At 43.3% G+C, this 26,178-nt stretch overlaps 1 protein-coding gene across 2 annotated transcripts in view; it reads left to right on the top strand.

Moving 5' to 3' along the window:
* Positions 1-1,879: 1,879 nt before the first annotated feature.
* LOC110488917 (leucine-rich repeat and immunoglobulin-like domain-containing nogo receptor-interacting protein 2) overlaps positions 1,880-26,178 on the top strand; it is a 299,614-nt gene continuing 275,315 nt past the window's right edge. For both annotated transcript variants that reach the window (XM_021561383.3, XM_021561382.3), the window contains exon 1: positions 1,880-2,608. The gene's annotated coding sequence lies outside the window, so the exon portion shown is untranslated. The remainder of the gene's footprint in view (positions 2,609-26,178) is intronic.

Here is a 26,178-nt window from a genome sequence, read left to right as displayed (position 1 = left end):
TCATCAAGGCTCTATGTAATAATGTGGCTTGCAGTACTTCTTATTTTCTACATACTTAACAGTTTTTGCCAGATACTTGATTTTTTAAAGTGAAACAGACAAATTACTGCATGTATAACGATCATGTAATTGGATGCCCTGGATATAGGTAATTAGCGAAGCAACTTGACTATGCGTGCATGCCGCTGCTGTTTTGAATGTAGGTTTGGACCGTGGAGAGTTGTTTTGGAAATGGCACCACCTGGATAATGAGATGCGGAGAGGCATGTGCTGGTATCTAAGCCCGAAGGCTTATCTTCGAGCTGTACCGCATCAGGAGGACACTGTAGAGCGACCACTGTAGTCCACACGGAGCACTGTCTTAGGTCTGACTGTTCTCCTTTTTAACTTGGACTCCAATGTCAAAGTATAGCCTACGTCTAGCCATTTCCCTGCTGGGTTGTTATGCATATCAATTAGACAAAAGGGGGTTAGGTTTGCACTTTGATTGCTTTGACATCCCATTCTATAACGCTGTAGAACATTGCTATTTATCATTGGTGCAATGTAACACAGCTCTAACATAGTCATTGCTATCAGAGTAGATGGTTCAACAGGGACGAAAGGAGCCGTCATTGTGAACAACAGAAGTGTAGTGGTGATGATGGAAAGGAAGCAAAGACCTGTGGGCAGGCTAAAGGTCCTTCATCCTTCAGCTTCATAGTTAGATGACCAGACGCAGGTGTGAGGTTTAGCATTTTCTTTGGATATCCCATTAGCTGTTGAAGAAGCAGCAGCTATTTTTTCCGGGGTCTTGTAGAGATCAAGGTCATGCTCCCTGTTATCACAATCTACATAAAACATGATCTAATGTCCGTAACGGTAACACTTTACATGAAGATGCTTGTGTACCGGTGTAATTATTTCCGTAACAACATTATCTTAACTGTCAACATGTTGTTACTAGAGTGAGCACCAGTCACTGGAGTGTTTTGGGACAAATGTTAGGCAAGCAAGATTGTGTGATAAGGACACTGAAAGTAGTAAAACAAAGTGATATTACTCACATTGGCACAATTACCAGCAATTCATTCCTGAGGTGATAATCATCAGTCATTTTTCATGCTTGGTTTGTTAAAAATATCCCTCATACACTGTCACTATGCCTGGCACATGACAAACTGATAATGCCTGAACGTTCCTTTAGTCATTTAAAGTCTAAAGACAGGTTACTTGCAGCTGCTCCACTTGAAATGTTCCAGGGAAAGATTTCTTTTGTTTCTATATATTGTGCATATTGTCTCTAAATTTGTTTATAAATGTTGTGCATTATTGTCTCTAAATCAGCTTCCGCGTCCAGGGTAATATTCTGTGTGTATGAGGGAACTGCTGGAAATTTTGTTTTGGCTGTTAATTGTATAATTCCACAGTTTGCTATAGCGCTTTGATTGTCCTTGCCTCGATGCAGAAGACTGGTCTGTTGCTGCTGCTATTTTCATCTCCATCTTCAATCCATCTTGACAGTTGGCCAACATCAACTACTGACCCGATCCACTATAAGGAGTGTGCAATAAAAGATAGATGGAAATGCCCCATGCTGAAGGGATGCTGGCTATTTATCAGTTAATAAATAAACAAATATGATGTAGTCAGAGGTTTACACTTCCTCGTTCCTCATTCCTTCATTCGCTGTCATGTTGTTTCTTTACTCATTCTATTTTCTTATCCATATTTATCTGACCATTATTTGTATCCCTAAGGATTCCTAAGGAGTGCAGGCAGCCAACCTTTCTATCTGACATGACTGTGAATGCCAAAGCTGTAATTGTCAGACAACAGACCTGGGAGTGAGCGAGAGAGGGAGGAAAGAGAGAGGAGATAAAACAAGGGGATGGGAGATGCAGTGTGAGGCAGGAAGGGGAGTGTGTGAGTGAGTGAGAGAGAGACGGAGGGAAAGAGAGCGAGGGAGGGGAGAGTGAAAGAGGGAGAGCAGCTTTTATTCCGGCACTTCTCAGCATCCAGTCTCTGAGACAGCGTTCTAGAGAGTAGAGCTACAAAATAAGGTACATTGGAGAGGGAAAACATTTAAGGAGGAAATCGAGGGAAATAAATTACAAGAATAGTTTGCTATCCACTACTAACTCCTATCGGGTGGTGAGAGGTGTCGAAGTTTGCACTCTGGGGGACCCCCCCCCCCCCTCCCCCCATGCTGGGCTGAACAGAGGACAGCTCACGTTTTCTAGGTGTGGAGAGCACAGACTGCCTGTAGTCACTTTCGGGGGAGCCAGTGCGCACTAGGAGTGTTCTCTAACTGTGGATCTCGCACTTCATCGCTGCCTGCCTGCAACGGGAGGAGAAGATCCAATCAATGTTTGGGTTTAATAAGGTGGAATACCAGGGGGGACACAACAGAAAAGATACAGCACAACCTGGGAAATAAAGGAAGTAGGAGCACACAGCAGTGAAGGACATCCTTCAGAGGAGGAAAAATAACATTTTACGGAATTTTTAATTCAGAGGCTCCTGTTCCAGGGGGACTTGGGCAGCATAATTTCCTTTTTGGGAGGAGCAGCTCTCAGCTTCAGTCAGCTAATCTTGTGGACTATAGGATCCTGGATGGCATGTCAAGGTAAGGACCTATCTTCAACTCTCCCGGTGTATCATCCAGCCAGCTACTGCTCAGATTAGGTAACAGCAACACTCAGCAGCAGATGAAAAGAGAGAGAAGAAGCAGACGGAAAGGTATGTGTTTCACTAACCTCCAGACTGTTTAGTGGCACTAACAGGACGTGAAAAGTTGCGATAACGCCTTTCTGCGATTCATTCTCTTCAAGCCGTTTCCTGATGCACGGGTGGGAAGATGATTGCTTTTTTTCTAGGAGGGATATTTTGATCTATGGATGAGAAGGTAGAGGAGGGCTGTTGAGGGGTGGTATGGGGGTGTTGAGGGGGTGGTATGGGGGTTATTGAGGGGGTGGTATGGGGGGGAATGTTGGAAAGGAAAAGATGCCGGTGTGCAAAGCAGTTTATCTCTGGGGTCTCTGTCTTTGCATGGTGGCTTCCAGCAGGAATGCTGGATGGAAGGGCATAATCACCACTGGTGTTTGTCTTCGTCTTTGTAGGGGCCATATCTTTGGGACATGGGATTACATTTGTATGTTCACCACCTGCCAGTGAGTCGCGACTGCACAGCTACTCCGCATATTAAGGGTTGTGTTTCCCTTTATCGCAGCAGACAGCAAACAAGATGTCTTAGTTGTTTCGAATGCTGCCCAAATGTCTTACATGCCCCACATAACAGTTCTGCATCTTTCCTGTCTTACTGTCATGCTCATCTTTGGTCAAGCTAAGCTGATAAGGTGATGGAACATGTAGATGATAAGCATGTGCTTTCTCTCCTCAAGGTCCTTTTATGTAAATGAGGATAAAAATGATTAATAGGATGATGGAGGGATATAAAATAGGTTTATAAATATAACTGCAGCATTGTTGTAGTGAATCTACAGCACCTCCCTGTCAACACCGGACAAGTGCCCCTTTGTAGGAACAGGCTGAAGTATTTATGATTGCATGTGCATCCTGTCTGCCCTGAAATATTTAAAATAATTGAATAATAAATAGCCTGTGCCTGTCAAGCCCTGCACCTGCCGTGGAGGATGAATATGACGCAGCCTCCTCATGTAATATGCAAAGCGGTGTCCAATAAATCCCTTCGCCTCTAGAAATGAAAATATAAAAAGTGTCTCCTCTTGCGAGACATCGACAGGGGTAGAGGGGGTGGAATGGGCAGGAAAGGGTGAAATGAAGTTGATGACCGTTTCCTAGGTACAATCGCTAAATTTCCACCAATAGGACCGGCTAATTCTTATCTGTAATTTATAGCTAGCTGGTGGATGTATATAGGATGGTACCTGTCCTAATGGTTCAGAGATTAAAGTGACAAAACTCTGGTATTGGAATTACTCATGAAAGACAATGTTGGCTTTTCATCTTATCGTTTGTCCGGTCCAGATATAGGTGTAATCTAATGAGCATTATGGCGGACGTGCATTTAATGTGTGTGTGTGTGTGTGTGTGTGTGTGTGTATATGTGTGTGTGTGTGTGTGTATTTAGTGTGTAGTTGTATGTGTCCAGAGCTGTGAGCTTCATCCTCTTTGATGTTTTATTGAGTGTTAACCGTGTCCGCACTGACGCACAGACTCTGATCCGGGGTTACATGGTGAAGGGAATATCTGATTTGGACATCATTCAGCCTTCTACTGCTTTTCACTGTGGATTAGCAACACCGATTTTGCTTTCACAGCATTTTGAATCTGCTAAACGATTTAGTCCAGGTATATGTGCATCTGAGTGTGTGTGTGTGTACGTCTGTGTGTGTATGTTTGTGCGTATGCTTGTTTGAGTGTGCCTGTTTGAGTGTGTGTGTGTGTGTGTGTGTGTGTGTGTGTGTGTGTGTGTGTGTGTGTGTGTGTGTGTGTGTGTGTGTGTATGCGTGTGTGTGTGTGTGTGCATGCTTATTTGAGTGTGTGTATGCTTGTTTGAGTGTGTGTGTATGCTTGTTTGAGTGTGTGTGTGTCTGTGTGTGTGTGTGTGTGTGTCTTTCTGTGTATGCTTGTTTGAGTGTGTGTGTGTCTGTGTGTGTGTGTGTGTTTCTGTGTATGCTTGTTTGAGTGTGTGTGTGTCTGTGTGTGTGTGTGTGTGTGTGTGTTTCTGTGTATGCTTGTTTGAGTGTGTTTGCCCAACCCTTGTAAAAGGAATATTTGCTGTCTGATGGTGGCTGAGGGAGGAGTCAGAGACTTGGTCTACCATTTCACTTGGATTATGCATCCACTGAATTACAGTATGGAAGGCGAATAGAAGGCATTTTTATTTTCCCAGTGATTACTCTGAATTGTAGACAGCACATTCACTGGGTGTAGACATTAGAGAAGAAAACAACTTTGATGGCAAAAATGCTGTGCTTTTGATTTATTGCCTACAGCTACGGTTTGAAACAGTATGCATGCACGTAACTAGGCGGCTGAAATATGATTGACATACCTGCTTCTAACTATAATAAATCATTTTCAATCATCTCATGCCTTTTGGACCCACACAGATTACACATTTTCTGCTTAGTTGTGAATTATGCCTAATATTTCTATTAGGAATTTGTTTAGTCTAGTTTATAGCCAATATTACTTCACAATTTATCCAACATGTGTATGCAGACAGAAGCAGAGGGTTCTTTTGAATGGTTTTGTCATTAGCCAAACATATTGAATAACAAAATTTGACAATATATTGTATTTTTACCCCTTAAGATGAATATTTTATACCCCAGCCAATACAGGACATGTAAGATGTGCTTATACGGATCGGAGTATCATGGGTAGAGTAGCTATGCACTACTCATACATCAAGGAGACTTGTCAGACCTTCCGTGATGAATAAGAAGTCCCACTTCCGCTCTAGAGATTGTCATATTCAATGTTGGCTAGCCATTAGAAGCTAACTATACATTGATGTAGAGGAGAAATTTCAATTGAACTAGTCTCAGAAATTCTACCAGAACATGCTCTATGCAGGCCTCTGAGATGCATAGGGTTCTCAGCCTTTAAGTGGACATTACACAATCTTCTTTCAGTCCAGGGTAATTAACAGTAGTATTCTAAAATGCCACTATCTTAAAATGTCAATACTTCAGGCCTCCTTCCCAACTGTCTAAAAGCTCTCTACAGGACATTACTGTAACATTAGCATCGTCATGTTATTATCCAGACTGTAGAAGCAAAAATTCCGCCATTAAAGGAGGTTAAGCACATAATTTCTCTGTCGGAAGTAGTGCGGTTGAACTGTATGAAAGGGAAGACGTGGCCCGAGCACAGCGGCATATTTTTAGACAGTCCATTAAGGAATAGGAAAATCAATGCTCGCAGTTCTGTCAACATTGGGTTTCAGTTTTTTTTAACACGATGACCTTTGTCGGGTACAGTGAGAAACCTGAATGGCATTGTCATACTGTGGCTGGACGAAAGAATAAAACAGGTCATTATGAAAATAGACAAAGGCTGTGTCTTGTTGGCATGTCTAGCACAAACATGAATGACCATCTTCCATCTGCTTTCAAAAATGAATTTGATTTGGGCTTGAACACGCTTTCTCCTCTACTGTTTCTTGGTAAAAGGATTCCTTGGGTGAATATTCAATATCTGACAGGCTGATAGATGCACCGCTGATAAATCAATTTCAGGCTGATTATAAATACATTTCAGGCTTTACTTAGCCACATGCTTCCACATATCAAAATAAAATAAAATAAAACGTGTAGACTTTATCGTGACGTGTTTAATTATCCAATGTTTAAGCGCTTAACCAACAGTGCAGTTCAAGAAAGCGTTAAGAACATATTAACCAAACAAACAAAAGCAAAAAATTATAAAAAGTAACATAATAAAATAACAGTAACGAGGCAATATACAGGGGGTACCTGTCACAGGTGTCGTTGGAAGAGGACCAAAGTGCAGTGTGGCAAGCGTACATTTCTCTTTTTATTTAAAATGACGCCAACAAAACTAGAAACGCAAAACAACAGGTTAACTACCCACACTGAAGGAGGGAAAAAGGGTTACCTAAGTATGATTCCCAATCAGATACAACGATAGACAGCTGTCCCTGATTGAGAACAATACCCGGCCAAAACATAGAAATAAAGAAACATAGAAAACAAAACATAGAATGCCCACCCAAATCACACCCAATGACCAAACCATAATAGACACATAAAAATAATCTCCTAGGTCGGGGCGTGACAGTACCTCCCCCCCAAAGGTGCGGACTCCGGCCGCAAAATCTGAACCTACAGGGGAGTGTCCGGGTGGGCATCTATTCGCGGTGGCGGCTCTGGTGCGGGACATAGACCCTACTCCAACTCTGCCTCACCCCACTTTGGTAGCACCTCTGGTGTGGGCACCCTCGCCGCGGGCCCCGGACTGGAGACTGTCGCTGGGGTCCCCAGACTGGAGACCGTCGCTGGAGGCTCCGGACTGGAGGCCGTCGCTGGCCTCCTCGTTGGAGGCTTCGTGCCATGGATCATCACTGGAGGCTTCTTGCCATGGATCATCACTTGAGGCTTCGTGCCATGGATCATCACTGGAGGCTTCGTGCCATGGATCATCACTGGAGGCTTTGTGCCATGGATCATCACTTGAGGCTCCGTGCCATGGATCATCACTGGAGGCTCCGTGCCATGGATCATCACTGGAGGCTCCGTGCCGTGGACATGGATCATCACTGGAGGCTTCGTGCCATGGACATGGATCATCACTGGAGGCTTCGTGCCATGGATCATCACTGGAGGATTCGTGCCATGGATCATCACTGGAGGCTTCATGCCATGGATCATCATTGCTGGTTTTGTGCCATAGATCATCACTGGAGGCTTCTTGCCATGGATCATCACTGGAGGCTTCTTGCCATGGATCATCACTGGAGGTTTCTTGCCAAGGTTCATCACTGGAGTCTTCGTTCTGGGCGCAGGCACAGGACTCACCAGGCTGGGGAGACACACAGGAGGCCTGGTCCTTAAAGCAGGCACAGGACTCACCGGGCTGGAGAGACATACAGGAAGCTTGGTGCGTGGGGCGGGCATCGGATACACTGGGCCGTGAAGGCGCACTGGCGGTCTCGAGCGCAGAGTTGGCACAACCTGTTCTGGCTGGATGCCCACTTCCACCCGGCAAATGCAGGACGCTGGACGCTCACTCAAGGCACCGTGCGCATCACCCCATAACACGGTGCCCGACCAACCACATGCTCCCCACGGTAAGCACGGGGAGTTGGCTCAGGTCTAAACTCCGACAATCTTCCAGTGTGCCCCCACCCAAAACATTTTTTTGGAGCTGCTTCTTGGGCTTCCGTGACCGGGTGTTGTCCCCTGCCATTCTCTCCTCCCTGGTCCAGCTCGTCCTTCAGGTTGGCTCACGCTGCTTGGTCTTTTGGTGGTGGGTAGTTCTGTCACGGTTGTCGTTGGAAGAGGACCAAGTGCAGCGTGGTAAGCGTACATTTCTCTTTTTTTTATGTAGCCAACAAACAAGAAACGCAAAACAACCGTGAAGCTTACAGGGCTAAGTGCCACTAACAAAGATAACTACCCACACTGAACGAGGGAAAAAGGGCTACCTAAGTATGATTCCCAATCAGAGACAACAATAGACAGCTGTCCCTGATTGAGAACCATACCCGGCCAAAACATGGACATAAAGAAACATAGAAAACAAAACATATGCCCACCCAAATCACCCACCCATATGCCCACCCAAATCACACCCAAATCACACCCTGACCAAAACAAAATAGAGACATAAAGGCTCTCTCAGGTCAGGGCATACCGGTACTGAGTCAATGAACAGGGGTACAGTTTAGTGAAGGTAATTTGTACACGTAGATAGGGGTACAGTGACTATGAATAGATAACAGGGAGTGAGTAGCAGCAGTGTAAAAAAACAAATGATTGTACATGTAAACAATCTGTTGGCCATTTGATTAATTGTTCAGCAGTCTTATGGCTTTGGGGTAGAAGCTGTTAAGGACCCCCCCCCTATTTTCCTGATAAAACAAAACACCATACACTACAACAGCTGGGCCATTTATGGAATATGTTTACTCATCAGCATTGTAAAACTCCCATCATCATGGACACCGCTCCTCCCAATTACCCTCCGACTCATTGAATCCCATCAAAGTCAGCCAAACATTGGTTTGTGAAATGGAGCATCTCTAGTTCTCTTAAATGTGGCCCGCTTGTAGCACCAGTGCTGCTAAAGATAGTGGGGGTTTGCAGTTCTTCCACCAAAAATAACAATCAAAAGGAAACTTTTTACTATTCAGTGCATGAACCCAGCACAGTGCCCTTGTCGCACTGCACAATGTCGCCAGTGAGGGCATGGCGTGGCCGCATCCTCTGTTCCCTGCTTCTGTGGTGGGTGGCAGTGACCGCTGGTGGCAGCGCAAATCCATCTTGAAAGAGCACACAGGGAGAGGTTGAGGTTTGAGGACAGATCACGGACGACTTCCATTGACGCTGACCTTGCCACCTATGTCACTTTCGAGCGTGACCTTTGAGTGAGCTGTGGGGACTGGAGTCTGAGGGCCACCTCCAGCAAAGTCCCCTTTGCTTCTCCTGCTTGTGTCGACATGAAGCTTTAGTAAGAGTCAAAGGGGTGAGAGCAGGGTGAGAGGACTTTGTGCCAAATGGTAGTTGTGATGGAAAGGGGGAGAATAGACATCTGTTGGCCTCAATCCATGAAAAACAGAAGATCCAATTACCTCAGGTTGTCTGTCTGACTTAAGTGAAGGCACCCCAGGTTTGAACTTGAACTGAGGTTTGATGCCTTTAATATCTGTCCAGGTCTTCTCAGGCTCCACACAAGCCCAGTATGCCACCACAAGGCGTGGGAGGCCACAGTAAGGTGTTGTGACACTATCAGTCTGCCACAGCTTGGCTTCTCACACATATTGAATTCCAACAATAGCACTGAAATGCCATCCTGACAGCACGTTTACTTAAGCACTATTATGTTTGCAGAAGGAGAACAGAGAGAGGGTAACATTTGGCTTTGAAAACATCAAAGATTATTATAATATGCCATCAGCTGCAGTTATGTTGGAGGGGATTGACTGGTGCAACAAATATGTGAATTTAGAACAAATTTGAGATTCAATGTGCTTTTTGTTGTAGAATAGAATTTCAAACATAGAGGACTTGAAAGTTATGAGACCTTCCACTTATAGACCTTTTTAACATATTTTTTAGGAGGAGCGGAAGTGAACTCTGGAACGCCAAAGAACTTCCGGTGCATTTATACACAACACAACAGCTGTTCCGTCATGGCTGTAAACAGCTAGCTAGCTTAGTCTAGTTGTTTTCTCAAGGTCAAAATGAACATTTTTGACCTTAGTATTCATGGATGGGATAGTCTTTACGTCCTGGGAAAATTTTAAATGGAGGTGAAAGAGCCAGGATCATGTGTAGCAGAAGGGGTACGTTTTTTATCAAGTTAACCATCTACTCTAGGTAATGTCAGGTAGCTGGCTAGCTATATTTAAATAGGATCGACAGCCATCAAATATTAGTTTTTTGAATTACACAAACGTTAGCTTGATCAGCTAAAAACATGTCAGCTACCTAGCAAGTTGCTAAGCTAACTAGCTAATTAACAGATGTCCCGTACCAAAGGGAGAACTATGACAATGACAAAACTCAATTGCAACGAAATATAACATTTTATATCACTTGAGAATAATGAAGAAGGTCCTGGTCTAATTTCTGTTTACACTCATCTCAGATACAGAGACCTGTGAAGCTGCTAAACCGTGTCTGTGGATGAAGGTCCCAAAGAAAGTCCCTAGTCCTGGAGAGACTGCAGTTCATATTGCCAACGGGTTATATATGGTACTGGTTTACTGTTAGAATTGGTTGTAGGACCACAACAATTATGTTAAAAGTAACCATGCATATACCCAGAACATGTATGGCCAATCTTGCTCCTATAGATTGAGCTACTTGGCTTGCAGGTTTCTGTTCCAGCCCAACACTGACATTCTGTTTATTTTTTGTATTAGACACATCATTTAACTATTCAATCATCTCATGTGTGTCTGTTTTATTTGGTTATCACTCACTCTCTGGTGTCTTTGATAATTGGTGTGGGTGTAACAATCCCTGTATGGCCGACCTAGGATCCCCTGTCCACAACAGCACTTCATACCCACAAAGCACCATTCATTATCATTCCAAAACATGATCTTGGTTGGGCTATGATAACAGTTCTTTAGGTCTCAGCTCTCAAGAGAATAGCACTCACCTGTGAACTAGCTCACATGTGCTACCCACTCATCCCACTGCTACACTCACTGACCTCCTCCTTCTCCACATCAACCTCAACACACTCACCCCTCTGCTACACTCACTGACCTCCTCCTTCTCCACATCGACCTCAACACACTCACCCCTCTGCTACACTCACTGATCTCCTCCTTCTCCACATCGACCTCAACACACTCACCCCTCTGCTACACTCACTGACCTCCTCATTAATATCAGCAGCCAGCAAAGCAGATTGTGTCAACTGAATCAATCTTGCACCCACATTATTAATTTTGTGGGTATTTAATTCTGCTACATTGACTCTGATCACAGTCGGTGGCTGAGTTATACTGTCGGGGGCATAGGAAGAGGTGAAAACGGTGTGACTGTAGCAGAGGTGAGCTGCAGTTGAGTTCTACTAGCCCTGTGATGTGATGTCGTTCCCCCTAGTGGCTCCACCTGTCTATCATGAATGTATATATTTTTTTATACTGTAAGCATCTCGGCTCTGGAGGATCTCCTCCTGCGATTTTGCGCACCGATTTGCTTAATTCTGCTACACTCACTGTCCTCCTCTAGTTGTTGGCATGCTAGCTACATGTGTAATTTGATAAGGGTTTGTGTCCTGGCCTGGTCAGCCATACAGGGATGGAACTCATACATTACATAGCCACTTTGCAGCCAATGTAAAAATTACCCTTCACTGTGGTCAATCTCCAGGGGATTTTTCTCTTGCCACCACTATACGTGGTCTACCCTTTTGGTTACAGTGGATGTGAGATTATTTTTGGCATGCATTCCCAATGCAGAAATATCATGGGATTAGTGTTTGCCTCGTGGGCACGTCCAATGCAGACATATGATGGGATTAGTGTCTGCGTCGTGGGCACGTCCAATGCAGACAAATGATGGGATTAGTATTGGCCTCGTGGGCACGCCCAATGCAGACATATGATGGGATTAGTATTGGCCTCATGGGCACGTCCAATGCCGACATATGATGGGATTAGTATTGGCCTCGTGGGCACGTCCAATGCAGACATATGATGGGATTAGTATTGGCCTCGTGGGCACGCCCAATGCAGACATATGATGGGATTAGTATTGGCCTCATGGGCACGTCCAATGCCGACATATTATGGGATTAGTATTGACCTCGTGGGCACGTCCAATGCAGACATATGATTGGATTAGTATTGGCCTCGTGGGCACGTCCAATGCAGACATATGATGGGATTAGTATTGACCTCATGGGCACGTCCATTGCAGACAAATGATGGGATTAGTATTGGCACTTGTACATGTGGCTTGTCATTTGTATGCTGAAACAGGATTCTCAAATCCTCACACATTGTTTACATTTTACAGAGACGTTTTCTGCATTTGAAATGATACTATTAGAAGTAGGAAAAGCACTCACACATCTGAGAAGTTGTCTGTGTTAATAATTTGCTAATAAAAATAAATGGCTGGATTGATATGGGCAAGATCAGTGTGTGTGTGTTTTTTTTCATTAGACAATTAATGAGGGTAACCAAATTAAAGGCTACCAGATTTGATTTCTACAGCTACTGGACATGCCATCATGAAATGGATTAGAGCAAGCCCTACCCTTGTAATGAAAGTAGGTCTTAAAGATGACATGCTCGGGAGAGAGACATTATTAGCAAATATCACTGTGAAGAGGGTGTAGAAAGTAATATTAAGGTTAATTTGATTTCATTTCAAAATACATGTTGCTTGAAATAGTTGCAATTTGTTTGCTTCATGTAATGTATCATCCTGGTGTATTTAGTATGCAGTTCAACATTATCGCCACATGGTGTCAGCGCTAGTATTTGTTTTACTACATGCAAACAAACCACTGGCTTAGTCTCATAATGTGAGAACGATAATACATGCCTAGCACAAGCAACAAGTTTATTAAAACTACGGTATGTATCTTAATAGAAAATAAGTGAGCAAAAAAGTGAGGGGGGAGAGAGTGGTTGATAGTGGGGTAATTACTGCTGCTAGCTAACTTTGATGTATAAAATGTGGCCGTCAAACACTGCACTCGTACGATAGAAAAATGTTGTTTATTTATATTGTTGGCTGTCGTGAGAGAAATCTATCTTGTCTGATGATTTTGTTGAGTGGATCTGGTAGCAAACAAGTCAATGTGTGTATATAATTAATGTTACATTTTTGTGTCGGATCAAGAAGTACGAATCTATAATTTAGCTAGCCAACTAACTAGATAGTTAGCAATTATGGCGAGCTGCAGCACCAGATGTTTACTCGGGAACATCCATTGCTGCAGAACATGTTATTGTTTTGACAGTTTAAAAGGTCTATATAAAAGGCACAGTTTGTATCCTAAATGTCATTAAGACATTTTAGCACCAGACATCCCAGCATGGATCCCATTTCTACTGCATGGTTTGACTACTGAACTTTCACTTCCATCTAATTAAATTCAGTTCAAGACGGAAGTTTACAGACACCATAGCCAAATACATTTAAACTCAATTTGTCACAATTCCTGACATTAAATCGCAGTAAAAATTCCCTGTCTTAGGTCAGTTAGGATCACCACTTTATTTTAAGAACGTGAAATGTCAGAAAAATAGTAGAGAATTATTTATTTCAGCTATTATTTAATTCATCACATTCCCAGTGGGTCAGACGTTTACATACACTCAATTAGTATTTGGTAGCATTGCCTTTGAATTGTATAACTTGGGTCAAACATTTTGGGTAGCCTTCCACAAGCTTCCCACAGTAAGTTGGGTGCATTTTGGTCCATTCCTCCTGACAGAGCTGGTGTAACTGAGTCAGGTTTGTAGGCCTCCTTGCTCGCACAAACACCTTTTCAGTTCTGCCCACAAATGTTCTATGGGATTGAGGTCAGGGCTTTGTAATGGCCACTCCAAAACCTTGACTTGTTGTCCTTAAGCCATTTTTCCACAACTTTGGAAGTATGCTTGGGGTCATTGTCCATTTGGAAGACCCATTTGCAACCAAGTTTTAACTTCCTGATGTCTTGAGATTCAATATATCCACATTATTTTCCTCATGCCTCATGATTTCATCCATTTTGTGAAGTGCACCAGTCCCTCCTGCAGAAAAGCACCCCCACAACATGATGCTGCAACCCCTGTACTTCACGGTTGGGATGGTGTTCTTCGGCTTGCAAGCATCACCCTTTTTACTCCAAACATAGCGATGGTCATTATGGACAAACAGTTCTATTTTTGTTTCATCAGACCAGAGGACATTTCTAGAAAAAGTACGATCTTTGTCCCCATGGGCAGTTGCAACCGTAGTCTGGCTTTTCTTTGGCAGTTTTGTGTAGTGGTTTCTTCTTTGCTGAGCGGCCTTTAAGGTTATGTTGATATAGGACTCGTTTTTCTGTGGATATAGATACTTTGTACCAGTTTCCTCCAGCATCTTCACGAGGTCCTTTGCTGTTGTTCTGGGATTGATTTGCACTTTTCGCACCAAAGTACGTTCATCTCTAGGAGACAGAACGTGTCTCCTTCCTGAGTGTTATGACGGCTGCGTGGTCCCGTGGTGTTTATACTTGCGTACTATTGTTTGTAGAGATGAACGTGGTACCTTCAGGTGTTTGGAAATTGCTCCCAATGATGAACCAGACTTGTGGAGGTCTACAATTCTTTTTCTGAGGTCTTGGCTGATTTCTTTTGATTTTCCCATGATGTCAAGCAAAGAGGCACTGAGTTTGAAGGAAGGCCTTGAAATACATCCACAGGTACACCTCAAATTGACTCAAATAATGTAAATTAGCCTATCAGAAGCTTCCAAAGCCATGACATCATTTTTGGGAATTTTCCAAGTTGTTTAAAGGCACAGTCAACTGTATGTAACTTCTGACCCACTGGAATTGTGATACACTGAATTAGAAGTGAAATAATCTGTCTGTAAACAATTGTTGGAAAAATGACTTGTGTCATGCACAAAGCAGATGTCCTAACCGACTTGCCAAAACTATAGTTTGTTATCAAGACATTTATGGAGTGGTTGAAAAATGAGTTTTAATGACTCCAACCTAATTGTATGTACACTTCCGACTTCAGCTGTATTTCTAAACTGAAATAACCTGCCTATATTGTAAAACCTGATAAGAATGATAAGGGAGCAATGGCAGGGCCATCGATTGTGTGTTTTGCCTTCATCAGCCACTTTGAGGTGTCCTCACGACGACTTTGCCACCTCCCCCTTCTTTCTCTCTGCCCCAGTTATTCAGCAATGAATCCAGGTCGGTATTTAGAGTATTGACCACTTTGCTCTTTAGACGGTTACAAAAGTGCTGTGTGTGGGGAGCCAGTGTAATATAAGTCCTTGCAGCATTTGTTGTCCTAATAAGCCATGTTGTGCTGGTTAGCAATGTTGTCCTGGTAAGCCTGTTATGGAGTAATTTGTGTCCTGGTAAAGGATGTTGACTTAGTCAGCATAGTGGATTATAGTTGAGTGGGTGAGTATTAGCAAAGGTCTAATCCTGACTTGTAAACTTGATTCTAGAGTCCAATGTTTCCCTTTTGTTAAACGAAGAAAGGCTTTTCAAATTTGCACAGACATTTTGCATGATCATTTTGACTATTCAGACACAAATCCAATTATTGGACATGGACAAATAAGAAAAGACCAACTCGAAAGAATAACAGAACATTAGGACATTGGGTCTGGTCTTATTAGTTCAAGCCATTGATCCTCAGTCCCTTCAGGCCTGTACTGTCAGAGCAGTAGACCAAGTCGTGCATTTGTGTCTGCTTTAACAATGAGTTGTGGAAACGGAATGTGGGGTTTCTGCATGCCTTGAAGACTCTCTACACGTAGACGCTGACGCTGACGCTTGGGTTGCAAAATGACTGTATCCTTATGTCTTGGCTCAATGAATAAAATAAAATGCTATTTGTCACGTGCAGGTGTAGATTAACAGTGAAATACTTACTTACGGGTCCTTTTCCAACAATTCAGAGTTAAGGATAAAAAAGATAAAGTCGAAATTGTGACATGAGTAAATAATACACAGTGAATAATGAATAATACCATGGTTATATCCAGGGAGTAACTGTACTGAGTCGATGTGCAGGGGTATGAGGTAATACCATGGTTATACACAGGCAGTACTAGTCCTGAGTCGATGTGAAGGGTTACAAGGTAATACCATGGTTATATACAGGGAGTACCATTACTGAGTTGATGTGCAGGGGTATGAGGTAATAACATGGTTATATACAGGTAGTACCAGTACTGAGTCGATGTGCTGGGGTACGAGGTAATTGAGGTAGCTATGTACATCTAGGTAGGGGTAAAGTGACGAGGCAACAGGATAGATAATAGACTCAGCTGTGGCAGCAGCAGTGTGTGTGTGTGAGTGTGTGTTGTGCCACTATGCATGTGTGCATGTTATGTGTGTGTGGGCCTAAGTAGTGTGTATATGTGTGTTGGGGTGTCAGTTTGTGTGTGTGTGTGTGTGTGCGTGTGCGTGTGGGTGCATATATAGAGTCAGAGCAAGGTAGTTAGTGAAAAAAAGGGTAAATGCAGGTAGTCCGTGTAGGCATTTGATTAGCTATTTAGCAGTTTTGTTAAGCAGTTGTATGGCTTGGGGGTAGAAGCTGTTCAGGGTCCTGTTGGTTCCAGACTTGGTGCTCCGGTACCGCTTGCCATGCGTTAGCAGAGAGAACAGTCTATGACTTGGGTGGCTGGTGTCTGACATTTTTTAGGGCCTTCCTTTGACATCGCCTGGAATAAAGGTCTTGGATGGCAAGGAGCTCTGACCCAGTGATGTACTGGGCCGTACTCACTGCCTTGTGGTTGGGTGCCTTGCAGTGCCTTGCAGTAGGTGGTGCAGCCAATCAAGGTGCTCTCAATGGTGCAGCTGTATAACTTGTTGAGTATCTGAGGGCCCATGCCAAATCGTTTCAACCTCCTGATGGGGAAAGGCGCTGTCATGCTCACTTCACAACTGTGTGCATGTGTGTGTTGCACATTAATTCCTTAGTGATGTGGACACAGAGGAACTTGAAACTCTCCACCAGCTCCACTACAGCTGCTAGGTTATGTCCCATTCAAGGGTTTCATCCACCATGTGGAAATTACTCCTTGAAGAGCCACATGCTTTCTTTCTGTGAGAGAGGGAAGAGTGAGCGAGAGAGAGAGAGCCCGTGAGAAGAGGGACGAGGAGAGAGAGAGAGACCATAGAGAGAGGGGCGAGGAGAGAGAGAGAGACCCTAGAGAGGGAAGAGGAGAGAGAGAGAGATACCCTAGAGAGAGGGAAGAGGAGAGAGAGACCCTAGAGAGAGGTAAGAGGAGAGAGAGAGTCCTTAGAGAGAGAGAATAGGAGAGAGAGAACCCTTAGAGAGAGGGGCGAGGAGAGAGAGAGAGACCCTAGAGAAAGCGAAGAGGAGAGAGAGAGCCCTTAGAGAGAGGGAAGAGGAGAGAGAGAGCCCTTAGAGAGAGAAACAAGGAGAGCTAGAGCCCTTAGAGAGAGGGACTAGGAGAGAGAGAGAGAGACCCTAGAGAGAGGGACGAGGAGAGAGAGAGAGAGAGAGAGCGAGAGACCCTAGAGAGAGTGACAAGGAGAGAGAGAGAGAGAGAGAGAGAGAGAGAGAGAGAGAGAGAGAGACCCTAGAGAGAGTGACGAGGAGAGAGAGAGAATCCTCAGAGAGAGGTACGAGGAGAGCGAGAGCCCTTAGAGAGAGGGAAGAGGAGAGAGAGAGCACCTAGAGAGAGGGAAGAGAAGAGAGAGAGCCCCCAGGTCTTTGAGGAGTTTATAGATAAGATCCTGCCTCAAAGCTCTAGGGGGCATTAGGTTGTTGTATCGCTGGTTCACCATAGAAATGATGATTGGTAGTCATGTAACTTTCATGCACATTACACACAGACACACAACTTACCCCACCTTCTTTCTACGGTGCATAAACAAAGAGGGGACTTTCTTCAGGTCAGACTTGGATTGTATACAATTTTGCCTGTCCTAATATGTACACCGAAAATACACTACATGGCCAAAAGTATGTGGACACCTGCTCGTCAAACATCATGGGCATTAATATGGAATTGGTCCCCCCTTTGCTGCTACAACAGCCTCCACTCTTCTGGGAAGCCTTCCCACTAGATATTGGAATATTGCTGTGGGTACTTGCTTCCATTCAGGTAGAGTTCTCCTGCACTGACTGCCAGATGGTGAAGCGTGATTCATCACTCCAGATAACGTATTTCCACTGCTCCAAAGTCCCATGGCAGCGAGATTTATTCCACTCCATCCGATGCTTGGCATTGTGCATGGTGATCTTAGGCTTGTGTGCTGCTGCTTTGCCATGGAAACCCTTTTCATGAAGCTCATAACCCATTTTATTAAGGTTTTCGGACTAACAGTTGCTGACGTTGCTTCCAAAGGCAGTTTGGAACTCGGTAGTGAGTGTTTCAGACTATTTTTACTCGCTACTCTCTTCAGCACTCGGCAGTCTCGTCCTGCGGTCCCCAAACCATCACACTACGACCATCATGCTTGACTGTTGGTTTGCGGTTCTTACTGTGCAATGCAGTGTTTGGTTTTTGGCAGGCATAATGGGACCCATGTCATCCAAAAAGTTGACTCATGTTTTCCAAAAAAAAAGCACCTGGATGATCATCAACACGCTTGGAATTGTGTTCTATGTACAGATGATTCAAAGTGTAACTTTTTGGATAAAATGGGTCCCGTTATGCCTGGTGAAAACAAAACACTGCATTGCACAGTAAGAACCTCATACCAGCAGTCAAGAATGAGAGAGCACCGAGAGAGCACTTAGAGAGAAGGAAGAGGAGAGAGCCCATAGAGAGAGGGAAGAGGAGAGAGAGAGAGAGAGACCCCTTTGAGGAGTTTGAGATGAGATCCTGCCTCAAAGTTCTAGGGGGCATTAGGTTGTTGTATCGTTGGTTCACCATAGAAATGATGATTGGTACTCATGTAACTTTCAGGCTCGCATACACACAGACACCCAACTTACACCACCTTCTTTCTACGGTGCATAAATAAAGACAGAGCTTTCTTCAGGTCAGACTTGGATTGTATACATTTTAGCCTGCCCTAACATGCACACCGAAAATACACACTTAATCCCGAATTAACATGTTGTGGCAGGACTTGAAACGAGCAGTTCATGCTTTAGATCCCACATATTTCGCTGAGTTACAATAGTTCTGCATGGAACAGTAGGCCACAATTATTCCACAGTGACATGAGAGACTGATCAACAACTACAGGTCATGTTTGTTTGCAGTCATTGCAGCTAAAGGTGGCACAACCAGTTAGAGTGTAACGGGGCATTTATTTTTTTCACACAGGGTCATTGGGTGTTGCATAACTTTGTTTATGAAATAAGTATGTAATTGTTGTTATTTGTTTACTCAGGTTCCATTTAGTTAATATTAGGTTTGGGTTGAAGAACATTCAGTATTCAAAATATGCAAAAGTAGAGAAAATTAGAAAGGGGCAAATACTTTTTGTCGGCACTATGCATTCAATTCATGTAAATGTTTCCATACCTACAGTATGTTATGAAATCAAAACGTTTCACCTCTGGTACTACATAGTTTCCCGTGCAGTTTGTTAATGAGTCAGTAAATAATGAAGACATATAGTATATTTGCACCCCAAATTACCTCGACATTGACATTAAATACTTTTTTTATTTTCATTCAGTTTAGTTTCTTGATATGCAGCATGGCACTGTCTTCTCCCACCTCCACTCTAATTTTCAGTCTGTAGCGTGAACTGAGGATGAAAATGAAAAGGGAGTGCTGTGTCACTTGCTCTTTTAAGCTCTTGCAGATTTCCCTTCTCTTTTTTCCATTTAATCTGAGTCTAGCTGTCAGTGGGGTGAGGGAATCATTAGCCCCGTGCCACTGTGATACTGCTGTACCGAGAAACATGCTTAACCAAGAAAGCTCCCCATCTCTCCTATTCAGACAGATGCTGGAGGTTTTATTGTCAAGTGGTAGCTCTCTCAAGAGGTGTTTTCGTCGTTCAAAGAGATGGGTGTTCTGCTGGAAGAAGTAATCCTGTGCTATAGCAGCAGCCTGCCGTTCGCTGGTGGGTTGTTATATGACAAGTCAGCCACATATCAAGAGTCTCACAATGAATGCTTAGTGTGTGTGTGTGTGTGTGGTTGGGGGGTTCAGGGATCTTGATGGACAGATCCAATCCCTATTCTTGAACAACTGAAACACCCAACAGGCTTATGAGAATAAGATAAACAATATAATATATATATATAATACATATGGTGTACAGGAAATGTGTTGTCAGAGTACATACATATAGTACATACTGTACATATACACACTGCTGTGCTAAATGGGGATAGAACAGTATGCTGAATCAAATTAACAAACAGACACTTCCTTACAGTTGACAAAGATTAAACGAACATGTCTACAACACAATGGATGCACCTTTCCTCTAGTGGAATTGGATGCACACAAGACACTAATGTCCCCCCCTTGTCACGGCATCTAAATGATGACCTTTACTTCCTCTAGTACAAGCATGGCGGCTATTGTCAACATGTGTAATTCCTACCCTTGGTTGCCAGCACAGCTGTGAATTATAAATCAATGAGCTTGCAATACTGTAAAATCCCCGGGCCCTGGGCTTTGCTGATGATCGAATAATGGATGACAGGGGACCTTCATGGGGAGACTTTATGCCCAGCTCTGGGTCCACTGGCCACATGATGGCTCCCATCCAGACTGAAAGGAAAAAATAAGGCTTATATATCACACTGGCTCAGACAGTGAGCTCTGTGTGTGGTGGGGCGGGAGGATTGGTGGAGGGAGGAGTTGTGTGTGTGTGATTGCGAGAAACATCTTGCCCTGTCAAAAACCTGTCAGCATGGAAACAAAGCTCTTTTGGTATGTTTTGGATCAGATCGGTGGTCTTGGTGGACACCATAAGGTGTCGGTCTGTCAGTTCTGTCAGCGCTTGTTTAATACACACCCCTTAATCTCTGCCAGGAGGTCTGGAGTGAAACCATGAAGACAGAGAAAGAGGAAGTGAGTGGGAGACACTGAATGAGAACAGTCGGCGAGTCAAGTAGTTCAATTATTCAACAGGAGCTTGTCTGTGATTGTCTGAGGCTTAAGAGGAACTCTCCTGGAATTTCAATAGGGGGTGTAATACCTCTGCTTAACCATCGTTACTATCCAGCGCATCTGTGCTCTGCAGTGAACATGTATAGCTTACTTGATCTTTAACGTTTACAGTGGCTTGCGAAAGTATTCACCCCCCTTGGCATTTTCACTATTTTGTTGCCTTACAACCTGGAAATATAATAGATTTGTTTGGGGTGTGTATCATTTGATTTACACAACATGCCTACAACTTTGATGATATATGTTTTATTGTGAAGCAAACAATAAATAAGACAAAAAAACTGAAAACTTGAGTGTGCATAACTATTCACCCCTAACAAAGTCAATACTTTGTAGAGCCACCTTTTGCAGCAATTACAGTTGCAAGTCTCTTAGCGTATGTCTCTATAAGCTTGGATGAACTTGAAGCTCTAGCCACTGGGATTTTTGCCCATTCTTCAAGGCAAAACTGCTCCAGCTCCTTCAAGTTGGATGGGTTCCGCTGGTGTACAGCAATCTTTAAGTCATACCACAGATTCTCAATTGGCTTTGACTAGGCCATTCCAAGACATTTACATGCTTCCCCTAAACCACTCAAGTGTTGCTTTAACAGTATGCTTAGGGTCATGGTCCTGCTGGAAGGTTAACCTCCTTTCCAGTCTCAAATCTTTGGACGACTGAAACAGGTTTCCCTCAAGAATTTCCCGGTATTTAGTGCCACATATCATTCCTTCAATTCTGACCAGTTTCAAAGTCCCTGCCGATGAAAAACATCCCCACAGCATGATGCTGCAACCGCCATGGTTCACTGTGGGGATGGTGTTCTTGGGGTGATGAGAGGTGTTGGGTTTGCCCCAGACATAGCTTTTTCCTTGATGGCCAAAAAGCTAAATCAGACCAGAGTACCTTCTTCCATATGTTTGGGGAGTCTACCACATGCCTTTGGCCGAACACAAAACGTGTTTGCTTATTTTTTTCTTTAAGTAATGGATTGTTTCTGGCCACTCTTCCGTAAAGCCCAGCTGTGTAGAGTGTACGGCTTAAAGTGGTCCTATAGTCAGATACTCCAATCTCAGCTGTGGAGCTTTGCAGCTCCTTCAGGGTTGTCTTTGGTCTCTTTGTTGCCTCTCTGATTAATGCCCTCCTTGCCTGGTGTGTGAATTTTGGTGGGCGGCCCTATTTTGGCAGATTTATTGTGGTGCCATATTCTTTCCATTTTTAAATAATCCATTTAATGGTGCTCTGTGGGATGTTCAAAGTTTTGGATATTTTTTTTATAACCCAACACTGATCTGTCCTTCTCCACAATTTTGTCCCTGACCTGTTTGGAGAGCTCCTTGGTCTTCATGGTGCTGTTTGCTTGGTGGTGCCCCTTTCTTAGTGGTGTTGCAGACTCTGGGGCCTTTCAGAACAGGTGTATATATACGGAGATCATGTGACAGATCATGTGACACTTAAATTGTACACAGGTGGACGTTATTGAACTAATTATTTGACTTCTGAAGGTAATTGGTTGCACCAGATCTTATTTAGGGGCTCCATGGCAAAAGGGGGGAATACACATGTATGCAACCACTTTTCCATTTTTGATTTTGTAGAATTTTGAAACAAGTGCAAGGCTCTGTATTTGAATTAATGTAAAGGGTTGAATTCATACGCTCTATGATTCTGCACGCAACATGTTTTTGAATAGATGTCCAGTATCTTTCGTGAAACGGGACATGTAAGGCACCTACAACTACCAGCTCTCATAGCCTCACATCAGAATTAGCCATTTCATACATGTTTCTCAAACGTGAAATTGAGGTTGTGTCAAATTTAAGGTTAAGGTTAAGTTCAGGCATTAACTCCAAGTTCTTAAGGTTAGGCATAAACTCCAAAATGTTTAGGTTTAGGTAAATGTTGGGGATATTCTTAAAACTATCTCAAAAACAACTTACTATTATTTGAACTTGCACCTTCAGAATCGGAGGCCGACGCTTATGCCCATCTGCCATCCCCGTCCATAATGTTCATCCCCGTCCACAATGTTCATCCCCGTCCATAATGTTCATCCCCGTCCACAATGTTCATCCCCGTCCACAATGTTCATCCCCGTCCATAATGTTCATCCCCGTCCACAATGTTCATCCCGGTCCACAATGTTCATCCCCGTCCATAATGTTCATCCCCGTCCACAATGTTCATCCCCGTCCACAATGTTCATCCCGGTCCATAATGTTCATCCCCGTCCATAATGTTCATCCCCGTCCACAATGTTCATCCCGGTCCATAATGTTCATCCCCGTCCACAATGTTCTTGGAAAACCCAAAGGTAACAGCACTCATTGTTACCCCCTAGTGGCCGGTTTCCACGTCATCTCCTGACGTCCGTAGACATGGATGGACGTCAAATACTGACTTGTATCACGGGTGACCTGGCACACCTAAAACATGAGTAAGGCTACCAAAGACTGAAAATCTATAGTGAGCTACATTATATGAAATTAGTTTCAACCACAGGTTGGATAATGGGGAGGAGAAGAGGATATGATTTGAGCATACAAAACATTGGGGGAGCAACTCAATATTAGGAAGGTGTTCCTAATGTTAAGTATACTCAGTGTATATTTTGCTGGGATATTTGCACTACTGGGAGTCATCACATACTTAACAAAATGCCTCTAAAGTACAGTCTTGTGTAGTGACTTCCTACGTAGCTCACTGCTCCAAAGGACATAATCACACACTCAAGCACACACACTTTACCTGTGGTAGAAATTGTGCCCATTCACAACACTTTACTAAGTTGAATTATTTAAAAGATGTGAACATGGTAAGATGCATTATTTCTAAAACCCCTCAAGAGAAATTAATTTGATAGAATAATAAATATATGCCATTTAGCAGATGCTTTATTCCAAAGCGACTTAGTCATGTGTGCATACATTTTACATAGGGGTGGTCCCAGTAGTCAAACACACTATCCTGGTGTTGCATGATGCTCTACCAACTGAGCTAAACAGGACCACTATTTCTGCATGAATGGACTTCAAACCCATTCAAACTCATTTTCTACATGTTTGTGTTGCATACAGTGGGAGAAACATATTCCCTTTTCAGCAGCGGATTCAGGTGACAATGTCAAGACAAACCACAAGAGTGAAGGAGAAGAAGAGATTGAAAAAAAATAGATGGTTCCCTTCATGCACTGCTATAGCAATGCATGGATTTTTATTCTGCTGCTTAACATGTGGAATGATTGCCTCTGCCACACCACACATAGAGTACTGTTCACCCCTCCTAAACCCACTCATGGCACATGATAACAGACAGTGACCCAAAATGTTATTCTGTGCACAACCTATTTTCTGTGCCAACCCTGACGCCATCTTCAGTCAGCAGCTACAGGAGATGGGGAAACCAACCACTCTCAGGTTTTGCATTTTTGGATGAGGAGAGGAATGCAGAATTTGGCTGAAATTAGGGACCAGGCTGTTGCGTTGTATTCAAAAGGGAGCCAACATCTTGAAAGTTGTCTATGGAGATGATCTGGTATTATAATGAGCATCAATTGATAAGTACAAAGTACAGCTACCTCTGAAGTTCTTCCATTGATATGCCCCGTCCGTCCATTCGTGTGCAAACTGACGACAGAGGCTCGGCTAGGTTGAGGTGTACATTATCTAACCAAATTACTGCACAGTACACAGTCAGAGATGGAAGCCTCTACTAGACTTAACCCTTATGTAGTCTTAACATTCTGTATACTCCCCTTGTCCTAAGTGTCAAAAATGACCCGCCTTCACTAAACCCCTAAAATGAAGCAGCTGAATTGAATGTTAAACCCCAAATCTATTTTGCATGAAGAAACAACCTGTCATTCATCACAAACTTTGTGAATATCTGGGTTTTCCCTTTTCACAATGCAGAAAGACTGCATTTTGTTACGCCCGTTGTCAGAATGAGACCAAATTGCAGTGTGGAAAGTATACATCTTTCTTTATTTTTAGATGACCGCCAACAAACTAATACACACCCGTAACTGTGCAAAAACAAGATCCCACAAACAGGTGGAAAACAGGCTGCCTAAGTATGATTCCCAATCAGAGACAACGATAGACAGCTGCCTCTGATTGGGAACCATACCCGGCCAACAAAGAAATAGAAAACTAGAATGCCCACCCAAATCACACCCTGACCTAACCAAATAGAGAAATAAACAGGCTCTCTAAGGTCAGGGCGTGACACATTTAATCAGTGGACACCACTTGTTTTTATTACAACACACCTGTCTTAATTGTTTTCTTTACTAAAGTAGATGTTTATTATTATTATTATTATTGGTGATCTTCCTCACATAGGTGTTGTCACGTTCTGACCTTTATTTCCTTTTTTTTGTCTTTATTTAGTATGGTCAGGGTGTGAGTTGGGGTGGGCAGTCTATGTGTGTTTTTCTATGTTGGGGTTTTGTGTTCAGCCTAGTATGGTTCTCAATCAGAGGCAGGTGTCGTTAGTTGTCTCTGATTGAGAATCATACTTAGGTAGCCTGGGTTTCACTGTTGGTTTGTGGGTGTTTGTTTTCCGAGTCAGTGTTTTGCCACCACACGGAACTGTTTCGTTGATGCACGTTATTTTTGTTTTGTCTGAGTGTTCAGGTGTTTTCGTAATAAATCATTATGGACACTTCCCATGCTGCGTTTTGGTCCGATCCCTGCTACACCTCCTCAGAAGGGGAGGAAGAATGTTGTTACAGGTGTAAACATAATTGTTTTAGCAAAAGAGCAAAAGCACTTGTATAGCCTAAGAAAGTAACTGAAATGTGCAGAAAGTAGTTTTGAATGCATTTTATTGAAGGGAAACAACAGTCAAGTGCTTTTGTGATATTCTTATATACTGTACAATGAGGAGTTCAACTACAAAATACTAGTCTTCTCCCATTTTTTAACCATTGCTCCCACCCACAAGGTGTATAAACAATAAATAAGAATCAAATAAGATAATAGATGCAAAACAAAACGTGAAGAACATAAATCAACCAACTCTAATTAGCACATGTAGGACAGTATGCAAGTGTGTGTGCATGGACTTTGCAGATGTATTTCTCACATGTAGGACAGTATGCAAGTGTGTGTGCAAGGACTTTGCAGATGTATTTCCCACATGTGCAGCACATAGTATTTGTGTTACAGTCTTTCTTTGGGAGACAGAATTGGAATCTCCTCCTCTTGCCTGCCCCAGCTGCAGCCTC

This window comes from Oncorhynchus mykiss, chromosome 14, assembly GCF_057628025.1.
Source record: "Oncorhynchus mykiss isolate SJ-2025 chromosome 14, ASM5762802v1, whole genome shotgun sequence".
Lineage (NCBI taxonomy): Eukaryota > Metazoa > Chordata > Actinopteri > Salmoniformes > Salmonidae > Oncorhynchus > Oncorhynchus mykiss.
The sequence above is the reverse complement of the archived record's forward strand: the minus strand, read 5'-3'. Positions and strand labels throughout refer to the sequence as shown.